Below are 20,303 nucleotides of genomic sequence, written 5' to 3'. Positions count from 1 at the left end.
CAGAAAAGGAATAATGATAAATATCCAATAATAACTAAGGGGAGGTTTTAAAGGTAGAGGGGAGATGAGACGCTTTAAGTGGTCATCAGGACTACTCTGATCTAATCCCTGGTAATGTGTGCAATACCCATCCTTTTCACTTTGCCATAATACTTTGATTTTGAGTGTATTAATTCATCTGAAGAGTACTTGAGAAAAGGGAAGAAAGTGCAAATCACGAAAATGTAAAGGTTAAAAAAAATTCCAGGCACTGAAATACTGTGAGTTTATTTAAACATCACAAGATACCTAAAATTTGTAACCCCCTTGATAAATCATTTGTTATTTGTGTTATCTCAATATATATGCAGATATACTAAGATATTCATACATGTTGAGGTATATGAAATACATAAATATATTGAGATATATACGTATGAATGTATATGTATATATATATATGTAAAGCTAAAAATTCACCTTGACTTTACAGATATCAGTATCATTGTGCTGATGTGTAATAAACATATACACTTCATATATCTAAATATATGTTTTAGATGCAGATTTAAGGAGACTGTAATGAAGCTGCATTGTTCTATTTCAGTGTTGCATGCACCAAAATAGGATTTCTTTCCTTTCTGGCTAAATCTGGCTGGAGGAAACAACCGGACTATGCAAAGAAGAATGAGTCATGACTCAGATCTCCGCTCACGTATTAAATGATTTGCAGTAAAAAGAAGGGCAAGAGTAAAGAGCAGTGCCTGTATGTGCGTCAGTAAAGCCATTTACAGAAAGATGTCAGTGTCACTCTCTAGGGTCAACTTAAACAATTCCTATAATTTTCACCTTATTTATAGTATAACCATCTAAGTCTGTGCTAAAAAGTAAAACCAAAACCAAAACCCCCTCTTACCTGCATGGTGACCCGGTAACTCTGATCACAGGACACAAATGCTCTAAATTCAGCCTGGTCTGCACTGTGATTGATGACACATCCCCATCCTATTTCACATTGAATACTGTAAGACGTAAAACTCCCTGCTCTGAAAAGAACTTTATTTTCCTTCAGTACAAGGGACAATGTTTAGCACAATATATTATTTAAAATTTTTAAGTAAAATGGCAACACACAAGGAATTCTTATGTCATCAAATAATTGGTGAGATGTCATTACTTCGTACAAAAGGTACAAAAAGTGTACGGAAGAAAAATAAATAATACTGTATCAACCCTGTGGCGGCTTCCACAAAGAGAATGCATCCACACAGGAAGAGCAGAACTCACAGCAATCACATTTCATGGCCTTCAGAATTAACTGTGTAAATTCTAGATTCCATGAAAAGGAAGTGTATGCATGAAAGATAACTAAACACAGGAGTAAGTCTTAATACAGCATATGTTTTTATACAGTTCAGAAATATACTGCACTTCCACTGAATAGATAATGGAGAGTGACAGAAATCGTGCAGCAGCGAGCTCTACCAGGGCTGTAATTCACTGACAGTGCGAGGAAGGAGAGACTTCTGGCCACCACACGGTTTATATATTGATACTATGCAAAGTAAACCCTACTACTGCTGTTTTACGTGACGGAATCATAACAGAGGTCTCTGATTAATGCTAGAGAAGATATTTGGGGTCAAAGAAGTGATATTTTCTTCCTGACCTTATTGATATGTTACTCTGCAATAGATGATAAAAAGGATAAAAGAATATTAACTCCAGATTTCACAGGAAGCCCTAAGTTAATTAAAAACTTGCCAATATAAAAAGAAGATGGGGAAAAGTACGTCTCTATAACAAATGATGGTCTAGGAATAGAAAAATAGTAAGATATTGAATACAACACAAGAGCCAAATCATTAAATTGGCGTGGCCTTTCTGAAGAGCAATTTGGAAATTCATTTCAAAAGCCTTCAAAAATCTGAGTATCCTTTGACTGAACTACTTCACATCTAGGAAATGGTTCTAAGAAAATAATCATGGATCCACTTATCAATTTAGACAATTTATAAGCATTATTTATAAAAATAAATGATGAGCAACAGAAAACATTTCTCTCCCCGTCTCTCCTTCAGGGAATGTAACAGGACAACATCTGTCAATATTAAAGATGTAGCACACAAGCATGAGACAGACCTGGGTTCAAATCCTGCCTCTACAACTTCTATATCTGGAATGTTTAGAATAATAATGTAACTGAAATTTATTTTTGCACATAGTGGAGAAGGATGTCTACAATTATTTTCTTCTGGAAGTATGGTCAGTTGTGTCAATGACATTTATTAAATAAACCATATTTTCTGAACTGATTTTTACAGCTTTATCATATATCAGATCTTTATATATACTTAGACCTCTAATCTATTCTACAGATCTATTTCAATGTTAATTCGTACTGATTTAATTGTGAGAAGTTCATAGTACATGGTTTATAGTTGCCCTACAGTGAAATGTTTTAAGAATCTGGGGGGCAAATTCTTGGATCTAGTCTTCCATTGGTACTTTAGAAATAAAAGTTATCTTTAAAAGAATAAAAGGAAAGAGGACGGCGGGAAAAATTGGTTACACTTTCTAATACGTTCTTCAACAAGAATATGTGGGTGGACATGATCAGAAAAGGTTCTGAGAGGAGACAGCCAGGCAGAGGGAAAGGAGGGAGGCAAAAGGCCATCGTCTAAGGCTGAGGTGTATCTGAGTCTTAAGAGAGTATTGAAGTACCCTCACATCCTAAGTTAATATTCTTGGTTTTCCATCCTTGCTTCCTTTAGAGAAGATATAGTTCTAGCCAAAAGGCTAAGAAATATGTAAGAAACATATGTTACAAGGTGATCCAAACGGCAAGTCAAGATGAAGGGCCAGAATAGTATCATGGACTGGGTCAGGGATTCCCAATCTTTTTCAGGTATGAGGATCCCCCTTTTAATGCCAAGAATCTAAACAGAACCCATATGGTAGTAACTGGCCTTCTGGCATCCACTGGTTGAAAAATACACAGTAAAATCTATTACAACTGCAGTCAAGCTTTTATATAAACCTATTAATCATAATGGTAGCCAGCATATATAGTTACACTTCACTGTCTAGAGCTCAATCGACTGCTCAGATACTGTCTTTGCCCAAGATAAGTTTTAAAATCTCAATTTTGTTGTCAAAAAAAAAATTTTCATTTACCAGATAAACTGCTCTGACCTATAAAATTAGTCCATATTTTCTACTCAAATCAATATTATTAATGACAAATTATCACTTTAAACTTAAATAGAGGCTATTAAACCACTTAAAGTAAATATGCTAATATTCTGCATTCAATATTAATTTCTAAACCTACTATTAAGTATAATTTTAAAAATTAGAGTTAAACCATAATAAAGACATCTAAAACTCTAAGAATGGACAAGGTCACACATCATAAAAGAAAAATGTTAGTGCTGATCAACTATTATGAGCTACATTTTTTAAACTGCGATTTTCAGGGGTTTTCCTCACCCACCCCATTTGGCTAAGTCAAGAGTTTCGGTAGACTGCTGCAGACTAAATGTGTGCATCCCCCCAAAATCCACCCGCTGCGATCTAAGCCTCAGTGTGACAGTGTTAGGAGGTGAGGGCGTTAGGAGGTTACAGGTCACAAGGGTGGAGGTTTAGTGCCCTTATAAAAGAGACATCAGAGAACTCCCTTGTACCCTCCATCATGCGAGGTCACGGCGGCCAAAGGGTGGCTACCCACGAACCAGAACTGGGTTCCTCACCAGATACCGAATCTGCCAGTGCCTTGATCTTGGACTTGTCAGCCTCAGAACTGTGAGAAATACATGTCTGCTGTTTATAAGCCGCCCAGTCCACAGTATTTTGTTACAGCAGCCTGAACGGGCTAAGAAAATGACACTATATATCTTTCTGATATTTATATTTACAACTATCTTACTGAGTTTTAAATGCTGGCAAAACAAATAACTTTATACTCTTAATTTCACCAAACTCTAAGAAGTAGGTAACCTGAGACTGAGTCCTTGGAAAGGATAAACCTCACTGAAAATGTGCCAACATTACAGATTTCTAGGTTTCGGGACATTACCTCTGCGATAAGACAGTTCTACAGCAAAGAACACCCAGTGTTTTCCTGTGAAATGACAGTCTTTGCACAGCAAACTACGGGCAAAGGTCACCCGCAACAGCCCACTGCAACCTCTCCTTCTCTGAATTCTTAACAGCCACTGCACACGTTTAGTATTTGGGATAGCTCACACTTTTGCTGTTCTCTTTTTCTTTCTATGTCCTACACTCTACTGCCTTGCATAGTGTGCCCTGTATACATTTGACTGCAAATTAAATGTCTATGGTTCATAATATATAGGATATTCTAAGGTGGTATTTTCACAGAGCCTTACTTTAAAAAAAAAACAATGGCTCTGTTATACAATCTTATCTGATCCTCTGTGAGGTCAATTATGACCTTCATTTTCCACAAGAAGGAAACAGAAATAGAGGGACTGAGTAACTCACACAAAGCCAAACATTTGTTAAGCAGCATCACAGAGACTCAAGTGCATACATTTTTTTTCTCCATTTTCCTCAACATCAGTGCTTATCAACTTGTGGTTCCAGAGCAGCAGTCTCAGCACCTCCTGGGAACTACATATTCTCAGGCCCCAGCCCAGACTAACTGGACCAGAAACTCCGGGAGGTGGTGCTCTGCAATCCGGGTATTAGCAAGCCCTTCAGGTGACCCTGATGCACTCAAGTTGGAGAACTGCTGTTCTATATCACAAGGATTAAAGGTTAAATTATACGTCTAATTATGTTTAGTAATTTTGTAATAATAAAAGAATGTGAAGCCAAGAATACCGCAAGTTATAGAGTCTTTAAATGACTAGATCATATTAATTTACGTTTTCCTCCTTTTAATACATTTTGATACACTCAAAAGTAGGAAACAAAAATGAAACAAAAATTACGTATTAGGTACAAATTTACTTTTTCCCTTTCCCTTTTCAGCTCTCCAAATACTACTTCATTACCCCTCCTACTTGCACTGGCCCCACCAAGATGAATAGAGCAGAGGCCAGGATGCTCAGAAATGCCATCCTGCCCTAGCCGCTCCCGCCAGCAGCAACCCCAGTGTAGGTGTGTGAAATGCTGAGCCAGCCAAAAGGGATCGCAGGTACCTGGCACCATGGGAGAGGGTTGCCAGATGGCTCTAATTCATTCATTCAATAATCTCGCAGTGCCTGTAAACCATGTGCTAGGAACACAGTATACAAAAATGGCCCCTTGTCCCTGAGGAATTCATATTTGAGTGGGGAAAAAATATATGCAAATAAATAATATTTGAATTAAGCCATGTAGGATGAGGAGTAAAGGATGTTGAGAGTTCTTGAAGCAAACAGCCATGAAGAAGCCTACAACCCTCTCTTTCTGGAAACAACTCCATATTCATCTTTTTTCCCCCAAATGTGCAATGTCATGCTGGCCTAAAATTGACTGCTAACACTAGCCCCTTTGGGCATTCTGTTTATTTGGTGCACCACAACTATTTTTCTAACCCTTCATCAATCCCATGACACGTCTCTGCTTCCTGTCTAATGCCTTTTTCACCAGCCATCATCCTCATTTTGTACAGTGTGGAAATGTCTTGACCAAAGATCTGTTGCCTATCAAAACTTTCTCCTAAAGTTGGCTTTGGTCGGAAGTTCGCCTCTGTAAAGTGGGGTTTTAATCCTGCTGCCCAGCAAACATTCCCAGTTCTCCCAGGTCCTGGTGGGTCTGCATATCCCTGCCCCCTGAATTGGGTATGGCACTGTGCTGCAGCCAGTGAAATGCAAGCAGAAGTCAGGAGGCTCACTTCCAGGCAGACGCTCAGGACCCAGTGAGCTGTACACACATACACGGGCCACACTGCCTTCCCACTCCGGCAGGTATCGGCATTTGAGAGGGTGGCTCCTCCACCAGCCTAGGCTGTGCTGAGCAGTAGTTCCCCAGCCTTCCCACACTGGGTGGGTAGCCTAAGCATGAAATAAACTGAAATTTTTAAAAGCCAGACTCCCAGTGCAACATTCTCTGGACACCCCAACCTGCCTCTGAGGCCGCTCGAGGTCCAGTGCTGCTTGATCCACGCCGCCTCCTGCACTGCCTTTGCTGACAAAATGCTCTCTACTCTAAATTAACTTGCAAAGGAAAAATGTCTTTTAAATTATTCTGGCAGTCAAACTGTTGGGAACCAAGACGGATACATATGGTCCTTGGAAAGTGAAGAATTCTTACGGAACTATACTAGAAAATTTATAAGCAGTCAAGCATGTCTCCGTAGGCATTTAAAAATGAAACTGATGCTATAAAGGCCAGATAGTCAAAAGCATTTACTAAAGAGAAAAGCCTTTAGCCAAGGATAACACAATTTACGAGGAAAATAATTCAAATATAAAAACCATACAATTGTTACAGTTGAGGAAGGAATTAAACAAGTTGAACAGCACAGATGGCTAGTAGTAACAATCTATGAGCAAACAACGATTTTAACTTTTTATTTTATATTGGAGTATAGCTGATTAACAATGTTGTGTTAATTTCAGGTGTACAGCAAAGTGATTCAGTTATACATATACACGTATCTATTCTTTTTCCAATTCTTTCCATTTAGGTTGTTACAGAATACTGAACAGAGTTCCCTGTGCTGTACTGTAGGTCCTTGTTGGTTATCCATTTTAAATATAGCAGTGGGTACCTGTCAATCCCCAACTCCTTAACTATCCCTCCCACCCACACACACGCTTCGTAACCATAAGTTCATTCTCTAAGCCTGTGAGTCTGTTTCTGTTTTGTAAATAAGTTCATCTGTATCCGTTGTTTTTAGATTCCGAACACAAATGATATCATACTATATTTCTCTTTCTCTGTCTGACTTAACTTCACTCCATGTGTCTGGGTCCAACCATGCTGCTGCAAATGGCCATTATTTCATTCAAAAAATGATCATTTTTCAAAAATAAAATCAAGCCCATCTTAATGATAAAAACTAAAAGTTTATAAAACTCAGATTGCTATTGGTGTTTTTATTATCAGGTAACCAATAATTGAATATTTTGAGGTAATATGGACGCTAATATTTATTAAATGTTCTGAAAAAAATCATCCTCTTATACAGAATAAGCCAAAAATGAAATTCAAACCATATAAATAAACATCAATAGAATTTAAAACACATTGTAACAGTCAAGGGCAGTAGCCTCTCACCTGACCTGCCTGGGGCCGCTTCTGCCCAGACTCCTTTCAGACTGGAGAGCTCATCTCCCCAGTAAAATGGCTGTGCCTACAGGGTAGGAGTCTGGCCTTGTGGCTTTACCCTCACAGTCACAACAGATAATGATCAAATTAAACACTCAGGGTAGAACAGGAGGCCAACGGAAATGGGATCTATTTCTTCCAAAGGTCAAATCTTATCACAAATGCCATCTCAATGACAATTCCTCTATGGTGATATCTCAACCTTTTTCTTGCTAGTGGTAGAAACAGTCTGTCAATTTGAAAAAACAAAATAAAAATGAAGCATAAGCTCAGTTAGCTTGGAGACATACACACTTTGGCAGAGAACTTTGAAACACAAATAGGAACTACGCCTAAGTTTGCCCAGCATGGGGGGATGAGAGCAACAGCTGCAAACTTACCATGAAGGTTAATCTCCCCCAGAGAGGCTCTGGGCATCAGGGGACAAAACAAGCAACAGAGGGAATGAAGGATGCCCTCAGCAAGGTCTGCCCCCCTTTCTTCTTGCTCCTCCCTTTTGGGAAGCTTCTGAAGCTAGGGTAAATCCATTTTTACTCTCCTTCTTAGAAATTTTCCTTTGTCCTTGATGTTTTTTCTTCATTTCTCCATTTACTCTTAAAAAAGGCCCCTTTCAGAGCTGTATGCCTTCTCTGAAGGTACTCCTCGTAAACAAAGAATAAAACTAAGCCTACCACGTCATTTCTAAGAGAGGTTTAAAGAGAAACAATTTCACATTACCAATAGCTACTGCAAGGTGTTTTCATAAATTAAAATATCTTTTACTTTAAAACCTTAAATATTTCAAATATTTTTATTGACTGCCATATCAATGCCATTTTAATCAAGCAATACTGCATAAACACTTACTAAATGCTAACCTACTATATATATGCCAGGCTAGGTAAACCAAGATGTTTCCCAGCACAGCCCCTATACACTGATGCTTCTCTCTTATAGACCCAGTGCTCTGCCCTGGAGCGTGGGAGCTACGGCCATGCTGGCTATACAGGTCTCTATAAAACGAATCATGTTCATGATCTCTACATAAAGCAGAGGTTAAAAAGGATCATTTAGATATATTGGATCACCTTTCCAACACTGGTATTGGGAGAAAAATAATGTTCCAAGTTGTCTTATGTGAGACCTCCACAATCATTAGATTTCTGAATGATGAGTTTACTTGTGGCATATCTAAACTATGTAATATCAAGCTATGACATAATAGAAATATATTGCAGATTATTAGAGAAATCTCTATCATTCTGAATGAAAATTCTAGAGTTTGCTTTGTCACTGACTTCTTAACCAGCAATTAAATGTTTAAATCAATGTGAACCATCTTAAAATAAAATAGTGCCAGATTTTTGAGTTAGTTTATGAATGCTTAAACATATACCTAGCCCTTCTTTCCTTGAACATTCTTATTTTTGTTCCTTTGTTTGAATTACATAATAACAATATGTGAGCTCATTTAGTTCATCACACTGTTAAGCTAAATATTTAATAACACATTGGGTTAATGGTTTATTTGCCTAAGTCATGCACTGGAGTGATATCTGTCCTAATAAATGGATTCAATCCAAGTCAACAATCATTTGTTGAAAAGTACCCCCATGTCAGATACATGCCTAGATGCAGAAATAGTTTACACAAAGTGTTATGGGAATAATGATAAGGAGGCATTGAGGATAGCTCTAGAGTAACTGACATTTTAAACTGTCCCTGCTGCATAAGTAGGAATTCACAAAAAAGATTAGGACAGGAGACTGGAAGTGGATGGAACATTCCAGGCAGAGGGCAACACATCAGAAAAAGACATGGAGGTAAGGAAGTACAGAGAATGATCAGTGTGTGGCTTAGACTACACCCTCTTTAGCATTATGATAACAAATCAACCTGCATGGCTTTGAGCATATGGGAGTACACGGAGGGAACTCAGTCAACGGGTTTTGTTTGTTCCCTGAGACAATTTCCAACTTGCACAAAGCACTCATTAGAGTAATTTATAATTAATTATAAACTTTCTATTTCAACAAATAAAAATGAAAACATCTTCTATTAGTCCAATACCTTAGATAGGATACACCTTGCTATATTCAAGGATGTACCTTGTTCAATTTTGATTTAAAATGCATGTATCACTTGAAGAACATTGATGAAGTTCAACAAATGGAAATGATTGTGTCAAATATTTGAGAGACTTTGGAAATCTGTTCTTTGGTAGATAACATGACAGAAAATTAACACGGAGATTTTAACTGGGCTTCCATCCAATAAAATAAAACCTCCTGGAATAGGATCTACTGTCATAACCTTACCCAGACAGACAAGACAAAGGCCCATACTATCACGGTGAAGATATAAAAAGAATTATTCCTTTGACAGTTTCATGTAAATCGCTTGAAATATTTTAAATACTCCATTAAAGTATTATATTATGGATACATGAATAATGGTTTTCAAAATGTCAATTTATATGAACTTGGACTCATTTTTTGTTAAAGCTTTAAGGAAATCACTTTAAAAACAACTTTGGTCAAACTGATACCTAAGTCACAGTCTGGACCATATTTATGCAGACCAAAAATAGCTGCATAATATTAATATGCATTCTCCCTGCATTCATGAATGATTCACTGTGTTCTCTAATTACTTGACTTCTCCACAGCATATATCATTGCAGATATCCATCAACCTTGCCCAGATTTCTTGAGAGTCTTCCCTTCTTAAGATTCAAGTTCACTGCTCTCCTCTAGCTCTTTAATTGCCCTTCTCAAGCTTGCTGGGAATTCCTTTCCTTCCACCTGCCCCTAAGGGTCCCTGGCGCCTTGCCCACTTCTTGTTTGGTTTTCTGGAGAGCGCAACGTGAAAGCCTACAGACCAAATCTGACCTACATGTGTGTTTTATTTGTTCCTCAAAATACTACAAATTTAAATTTAAAAATCAGAATGGTTCATGTTGTCTTCTGAAAAACTGGGAGGTTTGGCATCATATCTACTGGCGACAGCTGAGCAGCAACTGTCCCCATCAGATGAGGTGTGTGCTCACCAGCCGGCCACTGCCTACCGACACTAAGCTGAGCTGTAGCTGCAGCTGGTCATCCTAGAGTGGCCGCTCTGCACTCACTCGTCTGGACGCTGTGCGCACAGAGCTGATGAGTCCTGTGAGGGAGACGTACGCAACGATTCTTTGTAACCTAGCGCATTCCTAGGACTCAGCTTGGCGTGGATGATCACCGTGATGGTAACATCCTCATTTAATCAATCAGGCTACAATAATTTACTGAGCACCTATTACGTGCCATGACTATGCCAGCTGTCAGGAGTTCAACAACAAATGAGATGTGGTCCTGCTCTAAATGAGCCTGCAGTCCAAGGCAGGGAGCCAGGCAAGTAAATCAGTCTCTGCTGAGCTCCAGCCCACAGTCTCTAGACCCCAGGGACCCCTCACGTGGATGCTCCAAAGCCAGCACAAACTCTGCTTGTCCAGCCTAAAACTCCCACAAGTAGCCCTCTTCTGAGCATTGCAGGCGGCAAGGGCAAAGGCCCCAAATTCCTCTTTCACTTTCCCATTAAAATTCCATACAAACACTAAAATGATGTTTTAAATCATGTATATATCAAGTCTTGGAAGCAATTTCTAAAGATGAAACACCAACTGGATAAGGTCTTCATAGTCAAGCTCCAACTTCTTGGTAAGTATAAGTAACAGGATGCCCTAGCGGCCCCCTCCCACACAGGCCCTAACTTGTGGAAAGATGCTTACCAACCTGGGAAGTAGGTGACTTGAACAAAGAGAAAGGACCTACTGAAAAACCTCTCCCTTGGGTCTTCTTGTCCCGCTAATGGTGGTGGGGAGTATTCAACTCACAAACAACAAACCCAGAGCCATTTCTTACAAGCTGAGACACACCAGTTAGCGACCAGGTTGAAAAGGCAGAGGGAGATGATACCAATTTGGGAGACAGGACAGAAACAGGAAAAAGAATCCAGCAAAAACACCTCTAGAGGAATCCCTTCTGTCTCTTGGTTCCTACAACCATAAAATCATGCCAGCAGGATAATGAACTCTGGGTCTCTCTCCTTTCCCCCCTCTTCTGTTCCTTAAAACCTTATCCAGCCACCACAGTCATTTCCTCTCCATCAGGCTCGAACGAGCCTTTTTGCCCTCCTCCAAGTTCATCACATTCTGGGGTGAAAAGTGTCTTAAATTCCTGTGTCGTCAGCCTAGCACAGAAGTAGTTGGGCTGGCAGATATGAGGGGACCATGGGGACTTAGTCGATTCCCACATAAAAGGAATAAAGCAGAAATTCTTTAGCACACCATCCAAAGTATTTCACAGTCCAACGCCATCTTCCTTTCCAGGTAAGGGGGCATGTACCTTAAGAATGAATAAAGATAACTTGCTGACAGGGCAACAGGAAGGTGCTTGGAGTCAAAATTACATTGATTTTTGGAAAAAACAAAAATTCAGTATTTCTGAACCTGCCTCAGAATTAACAGAAGGAAACATTAATTTAAAAATTAATGAAAAAAGATCTGTTCCTAGACTGATTTTTTTTAAAAAGGGACTTCCAAGGTAAAGATGGCCAATTGAAAGTACATAGTTAACTCTCTTCTGAAACTTCATGAAATGACAGTAAAAGGATTTTCTTCTAAAAGTAAAGGGAACACAGGAGAGAATACAAAATTTAGACGGCTGGAAAATGTTGTAACAGTGGGAAATGCTACCGATGACACAAACAGCCTGAGTCCAAAACCGGCAAGAGGGAAACGAACAGCAGAGATGATGATGTACAAGGCAAAATCCCCAAAGGATGTTGGGTAGCCTGAGCTACCCCATAAAGGAATGAAAAGGAGCTAGGCAAGGAAGATTACATGAAAGGTAGTTAAAAACAACCAGTATCTCGATGCTCTTTCCCACTATGCATAATCAGGTGCCACCCTCTGCCATTCTGGGCAAGCACTGGAGGTTTATTCTCTGCAGAGGGTAACACAAGGGTACATGGACTCAGACTCTGGGACAGACACAGCCGAGCACCTTCCTGAAATCAGGGAGATGATCTGATTTTAAGCACATATGCCCCAACGCACCTTCCTGAATGCTGCAGCCAGGCTATCACCCTCTAGGCAGGTGACAAATAGAATCTTTCCTGGAGAAACTAATCTGCTCAAGGGGGAAAGAAAAATGCCAACATCTAAAATCAAGTTCCCTGACTCAGCAGGTCACCACATCACCCCACAGCCAGGGCTTGGGGTCAGCAAGCTACTCAGAACAGTAGTGACTTGATGAATCCTTACTGAAGGAAGACTGGAATTTTATATATATATAATATATATAATATAATATATATAAATATATATTACATATAATATATAATATATAAATATATTATATATATAATATATATAAATATATATATATAATATATATAAAATGAATGCAGTTTGTTGTATTTCACAGTCCCAAAGCATCATGGTATTGTAGTGGAGAACTCATTATAAGGAATAAAATGCACATTCCTTAGCATAACATTCAAGGTACTTCACAATTTGACACCATCCTCCTTTCCAACTTCATTTCCTATCACAAGCCTAGGAAAGTCACAAGCATAGGGTCAGAGAAAAGAGCTCTGGGGTCGCACAAACCTGAGACCAAGCCCTGGTTCCAGCACTTCCTAGCTCTGCAACTTTAGCCCAGTTACTTGAACACTGAGAAAAAGAATAGGTGTTTTGAAACAGTGATGAAGGCACATAAAGATATGATGTATAACAGAATAGTCAGACACAAAAGAGTACAGAGAGTGGGATTTCATTCAAATGATGCTCAAAACAGAAAAAAACTAATCCATAGTAATAAATGCCAGACCAGTGACTGCCTGGATGGAGGAGAGGGGATGATTTTAAAGGGATTCAAGGGACTTTTATGGGTTTGTTGGAATGTTTTATATTTTAAGTGTAGTGGATAAAAAACTCATCAAAATGTACGGTTAAAATCTCTGCATTTTATTACATGTAAGTTATACTTCAATTAAAAATAAAAAGAATAGGAAGAACGACAATAAAATATTCTAATGAGGTGCTATTTAATAGTCAATAAAGAATATGGTTTTATAATTCAATTAAACAACTACTGATTGATAACTACCTCATAATAGCATGGCACTTTTTATTAAAATAGATTTTTTCCCCAATAAAATGTCAATTGTTACAAATATGAAATATACAGAAAAGCATAAACGAAAAAATTACTTCAAATTTAGCACCCAACATAAGCATTGTTAATGTCTGCTTTATTTTTTTATTAGTCATCACTTTCATACACATCAGTGTACACAAGTCAACCCCAATCGCCCGATTCATCACACCACCACCTCCACCCCCCGCTGCTTTCCCCGCCTGGTGTCCATACGTTTTGTTCTCTACATCTGTGGCGCAATTTCTGCCCTGAAAACTGGTTCATCTGTACCAGTTTTCTAGGTTCCACATATATGCATTAAAATATATTTGTTTTTCTCTTTCTGACTTACTTCACTCTGTATGACAGTCTCTAGAACCATCCACATCTCAACAAATGACTCAATTTCGTTCCTTTTTGTAGCTGACTAATATTCCATTGTATATATATACCACAACTTCTCTATCCATTTGTCTGTCAATGGGCATTTATGTTGCTTCCATGACCTGGCTATTGTAAATAGTGCTGCAATGAACACTGGGGTGCATGTGTCTTTTTGAATTATGGTTTTCTCTGCGCATATGCCCAGTGGTGGGATTGCTGGATCATATGGTAGCTCTATTTTAGTTTTTTAAGGAACCTCCATACTGTTCTCCTTGTGGCTATATCAATTTACATTCCCACCAACAGGGCAAGAGAGTTCCCTTTTCTCCACACCCTCTCCGGCATTTTTGTTTGTAGATTTTCTGTTGATGCCCATTCTAACTGGTGTGAGGTGATACCTCATTGTACTTTTGATTTGCATTTCTCTAATAATAGTCATGTTGAGCAGCTTTTCATGTGCTTCTTGACCATCTATATGTCTTCTTTGGAGAAATGTCTATTTAGGTCTTCTGCCCATTTTTGGATTGGGTTTTTTTTTTTAATATTGAGCTGTATGAGCTGTTTATATATTTTGGAGAATACTCCTTTGTCTGTTGATTCATTTGCAAATATTTTCTCCCATTGTGAGGGTTGTCTTTTCATCTCGTTTATGGTTTCCTTTGATGTGAAAAAGGTTTTAAGTTTCATTAGGTCCCATTTGTTTATTTTTGTTTTTATTTCCATTACTCTAGGAGGTGGATCAAAAAAGATCTTGCTGTGATTTATGTCAAAGAGTGTTCTTCCCATGTTTTCCTCTAATAGTTTTATAGTGTCCAGGCTTACATTTAGGTCTCTAATCCATTTTGAGTTTATTTTTGTGTATGGTGTTAGGGAGTGTTCTCATTTCATTCTTTTACACATAGCTGTCCAGTTTTCCCAGAACCACTTACTGAAGAGACTGTCTTTTCTCCATTGTATATCCTTGCCTCCTTTGTCATAGATTAGTTAACCATAGGTGCGTGGGTTTATTTCTGGGCTTTCTATCTTTTTCCATTCATCTATGTTTCTGTTTTTGTGCCAGTACTACATTGTCTTGATTACTGTAGCTTTGTAGTATAGTCTGAAGTCAGGGAGTCTGATTCCTCCAGCTCCGTTTTTTTCCCTCAAGACTGCTTTGGCTATTCGGGGTCTTTTGTGACTCCATACAAATTTTAATACTTTTTGTTCTACTTCTGTAAAAAAATGCCATTGGTAATTTGATAGGGATTGCATTGAATCTGTAGATTGCTTTGGGTAGTATAGTCATTTTCACAATGTTGATTCTTCCAATCCAAGAACATGTGATATCTCTCCATCTGTTGGTATCATCTTTCATTTCTTTCATCAGTGTCTTATAGTTTTCTGCATACAGGTTTTTTGTCTACCTAGGTAGGTTTATTCCTAGGTTTTTTATTCTTTTTGTTGCAATGGTAAATGGGAGTGTTTCCTGAATTTCTCTTTCAGATTTTTCATCATTAATGTATAGGAATGCAAGAGATTTCCATGCATTAAATTTGTATCCTGCAACTTTACTAAATTCATTGATTAGCTCTAGTAGTTTTCTTGTGGCATCTTTAGGATTCTCTATGTATAGTATCATGTCATCTGCAGACAGTGACAGTTTTAATTCTTCTTTTCCAATTTGTATTCGTTTTATTTCTTTTTCTTCTCTGATTGCCATGGCTAGGGCTTCCAAAACTATGTTGAAAATAGTGGTGAGAGTGGACATCCTTGTCTTGTTCCTGATTTAGAGGAAATGCTTTCAGTTTTTCACCACTGACAATGATGTTTGCTGTGGTTTTGTCATATGTGGGTTTTATTATGTTGAGGTAGGTTCCCTCTATGCCCACTTTCTGGAGAGTTTTTATCATAAATGGGTGTTGAATTTTGTCACAAGCTTTTTCTGCATCTATTGAGATGATCATATGGTTTTTACTCTTCAATTTCTTAATATGGTGTATCACATTGATTGATTTGCATATATTGAAGAATCCTTGCATTCCTAGGATAGATCCCACTTGATTATGGTGTATGATCCTTTTAATGTGTTGTTGCATTCTGTTCGCTAGTATTTTGTTGAGGATTTTTCATCTATATTCATCAGTGATATTGGTCTGTAATTTTATTTTTTTGTAGTATCTGTCTGGTTTTGGTATCAGGGTGATGGTGGCCTCATAGAATGAGTTTGGGAGTATTCCTTCCTCTGCAATTTTTTGGAAGACTTTGAGAAGGGTGGGTGTTAGTGCTTCCCTAAATGTTTGATAGAATTCACCTGTGAAGCCATCTGCTCCTGGACTTTTGTTTGTTGGAAGATTTTTTTTTTCTTTTTTTTTTTTTGCAGTATGTGGGCTTCTCACCACTGTGGCCTCTCCCGCCGTGGAGCACAGGCTGTGGACACGCAGGCCCAGCGGCCATGGCCCACGGGCCCAGCCGCTCCATGGCATGTGGGATCCTTCTGGACCAGGACACGATCCCGCGTCCCCCACATCGGCAGGCAGACCCTCAACCACTGCGCCACCAGGGAAGCCCCTGTTGGAAGATTTTTAATCACAGTTTCAATTTCATTACTTGTGATTGGTCTGTTCATGTTTCCTATTTCCTCCTGGTTCAGTCTTGGAAGGTTATACCTTTCTAAGAATTTGTCCATTTCTTCCAGGTTGGCCATTTTATTGGCATAGAGTTGCTTCTAGTAGTCTCTTAGGATGCTGTATATTTCTGTGGTGTCTGTTGTAACTTCTCCTTTTACATTCTTAATTTTAATGATTTGAGTCCTCTCCCTCTTTTTCTTGAGGAGTCTAGCTAATGGTTTATCAATTTTGTTTATCTTCTCAAAGAACCAGCTTTTAGTTTTATACATCTTTGCTATTGCTTTCTTTTGTTTCTATTTCATTTATTTCTGCTTGATCTTTACAACTTCTTTCCTTCTGCTAACTTTGGGTTTTGTTTCTTCTTCTTTCTCTAGTTCCTTTAGGTGTAAGGTCAGATTGAGATTTTTCTTATTTCTTGAGGTAGGCTTGTATAGCTATAAACTTCCGTCTTAGAACTGCTTTTGCTGCATCCCACAGGTTTTGGATCATCGTGTTTTCATAGTCATTTGTCTCTAGGTATTTTTTGATTTCCTCTTTGATTTCTTCACTGATCTCTTGGTTACTTAGTAACGTATTGTTTAGCCTCCATGTATTTGTGTTCTTTATGTTTTTTTTCCCTGTAATTCATTTCTAATCTCATAGCATTGTGGTCAGAAAAGATGCTTGATATGATTTCAATTTTCTTAAATTTAATGAGGCATGATTTGTGACCCAAGATGTGATCTATCCTGGAGAATGTTCCATGCGCACTTGAGCAGAAAGTGTAACCTGCTGTTTGGGGATGGAATGCCCTATAAATATCAATTAAATCTATCTGGTCTACTGTGTCACTTAAAGCTTCTGTTTCCTTATTTATTTTCATTTTGGATGATCTGTCCATTGGTGTAAGTGAGGTGTTAACTCCCCCACTATTATTGTGTTACTGTCGATTTTCCCTTTTACAGCTGTTAGCAATTGCCTTATGTATTGAGGTGCTCCTATGTTGGCTGCATATATACTTATAATTGTTATATCTTCTTCTTGGATTGATCCCTTGATCATTATGTAGTGTCCTTCCTTGTCTCTTGTATCATTCTTTATTCTAAAGTCTATTTTATCTGATATGAGTACTGCTACTCCAGCTTTCTTTTCATTTCCATTTGCATGGAATATCTTTTTCCATCCCCTCACTTTCAGTCTGAATGTGTCCCTAGGTCTGAAGTGGGTCTCTTGTAGACAGCATATATATGGGTCTCGTTTTTGTATTCATTCAGCAAGCCTGTGTCTTTTGGTTGGAGCATTTAATCCATTCATGTTTAAGGTAATTATCAATATGTATGTTCCTCTTACCATTTTCTTAATTGTTTTGGGTTTGTTTTTGTAGGTCTTTTTCTTCTCTTGTGTTTCCCACTTAGAACAGTTCCTTTAGCATTTGTTGTAGAGCTGGTTTGGTGGTGCTGAATTCTCTTAGCTTTTGCTTGTCTGTAAAGCTTTTGATTTCTCTGTCAAATCTGAATGATATCCCTGCTGGGTAGAGTAATCTTGGTTGTAGGTTCTTCCCTTTCATCACTTTAAGTATATCATGCCACCCCCTTCTGTCTTGTACAATTTCTGCTGAGAAATCAGCTATTAACCTTATGGGAGTTCCCTTGTATGTTATTTGTCGTTTTTCCTTTGCTGCTTTCAATAATTTTTCATTGTCTTTAATTTTTGCCAATTTGATTACTATGTGTCTCAGCATGTTTCTCCTTGGGTTTATCCTGTATGGGAGACTCTGCGCTTCCTGGACTTGGGTGGCTATTTCCTTTCCCATGTTAGGGAAGTTTTCGACTATAATATTTTCTTTGCTCCTTTCTCTCTCTCTTCTCCTTCTGGGGCCCCTATAATGCGAATGTTATTGCATTTAATGTTGCCCCAGAGGTCTCTTAGTCCATCTTCAGTTCTTTTCATTCTTTTTTCTTTATTCTGTTCTGCAGCAGTCAATTCCACCATTCAGTCTTCCAGGTCACTTATCCGTTCTTCTACCTCAGTTATGCTGCTATTGATTCCCTCTAGTGTAGTTTTCATTTCAGTTATTGTATTGTTCATCTCTGTTTGTTTGTTCTTTAATTCTTCTAGGTCTTTGTTAAAACATTTCTTGCATCTTCTCGATCTTTGCCTCCATTCTTTTTCCAAGGTCCTGGATCATCTTCCCTATCATTATTCTGAATTCTTTTTCTGGAAGGTTTCCTATCTCCACTTCATTTAGTTGTTTTTCTGGGGTTTTATCTTGTTCCTTCATCTGGTACATAGCCCTCTACCTTTTCATCTTGTCTATCTTTCTGTGAATGTGTGGGGTTTCCACCCCCCCACCCCCCCACAGGCAGTGGGGTAGTTCTTCTTGCTTCTGCTATCTGCCCTCTGGTGGATGAGGGTATCTAAGAGGCTTATGCATCTTTCCTGATGGGCGGGACTGGTGGTGGGTAGAGCTGGCTGTTGCTCTGGTGGGCAGAGCTCAGTAAAACTTTAATCTGCTTGACTGCTGACGGGTGGGGCTGGGTTCTCTCCCTGTTGATTGTTTGGCCTGAGGCAACCCAACAGTGGTGCCTACCTGGGCTCTTTGGTTGGGCTAATGGCGGACTCTGGGAGGGCTTAGGCCAAGGAGTACTTCCCAGAACTTCTGCTGCCAGTGTCCCTGTCCCCACGGTGAGCCACAGCCTTGCCCCACCTCTGCAGGAGACCCTCCAACACTAGCAGGTAGGTCTGGTTCAGGCTCCCCTGAGGTCACTGCTCCTTCCCCTGGGTCCTGATGTGCACACTACTTTGTGTGTGCCCTCCAAGAGTGGAGTCTCTGTTTCCCCCAGTTCTTTTGAAGTCCTGCGATCAAATCCCAGTAGACTTCAAAGTCTGATTCTCTAGGAATTCTTCCTCCCATTGCCAGACCCCCAGGTTGGGAAGCCTGACGTGGGGCTCAGAACCTTCATGCCAGTGGGTGGACTTCTGTGGTATAAGTGTTCTCCAGTCTGTGAGTCAGCCACCCAGCAGTTATGGGATTTGATGTTACTGTGACTGCGCCCGTCCTACCATCTCACTGTGTCTTCTCCTTTGTCTTTGGATGTGGGGTACATTTTTTGGTGAGTGCCAGTGTCTTCCTGTCGATGACTGTCCAGCAGCTGGTTGTGATTCTGGTGTTCTCGCAAGAGGGAGTGAGAGCATGTCCTTCTACTCCACCATCTTGGTTCCTATCTCCAGACATTTTTCTATATACAGGTTTTTAAAAATTATTGTTATTAGAATTCAAACATGCAGGGGGAAAATTAAGATTTAAGAAACGAGGTAAACAATTAAAAATTAAATTTCTTATTAAATTATAAATTATAGCTACCAGATAGTGATTAAAAATAAATATGTACAGGAATATGTTTACATAAGATCATATCCAAGATATAATGGGGAAAAAAGTAAGGTACTAAATAGTACCTGTATTATGATTTATATATATATACACTGACAAACACATGAAAAATTTCTGCAATAATGTACAGAGACTGTTAGCAATTATTAGCTCTGTCACTACATGTAGACTTTTAATCTGTTTTGTTTTGAGTGGCAGTGGGATCAGACTTTCACTTTTTGTTTTACAGAATTTGATAACGTCCGAATTTTTCACCATGATACATACATACATATGTACGTGTGTATGTATCTAAAAATATGTTGTTTGCATTAGCTGATTATACATTAATTTAATAAGGAAGACCTATAATGACATAATTTGTCATATAATAAGGGAGTATTACAAATAGAGGAAACCCAAGGGCTCTCATTTCACAGCTGAGGAAACTTTAAAGCAGAGAAGTTAAGTAACTGGCATAAGGTTACACAGCTAAATAAGTAGTCAAACTGAACTTGGGGAACAGTTCTCTTGGTTCCC

The sequence above is a fragment of the Aethalodelphis obliquidens genome, unplaced genomic scaffold (genome assembly GCF_003676395.1).
Source record: "Aethalodelphis obliquidens isolate GAN/ISIS:26980383/991018 unplaced genomic scaffold, ASM367639v1 scaffold30, whole genome shotgun sequence".
NCBI classification, from domain to species: domain Eukaryota; kingdom Metazoa; phylum Chordata; class Mammalia; order Artiodactyla; family Delphinidae; genus Aethalodelphis; species Aethalodelphis obliquidens.
This window is presented reverse-complemented; position numbering follows the sequence as displayed.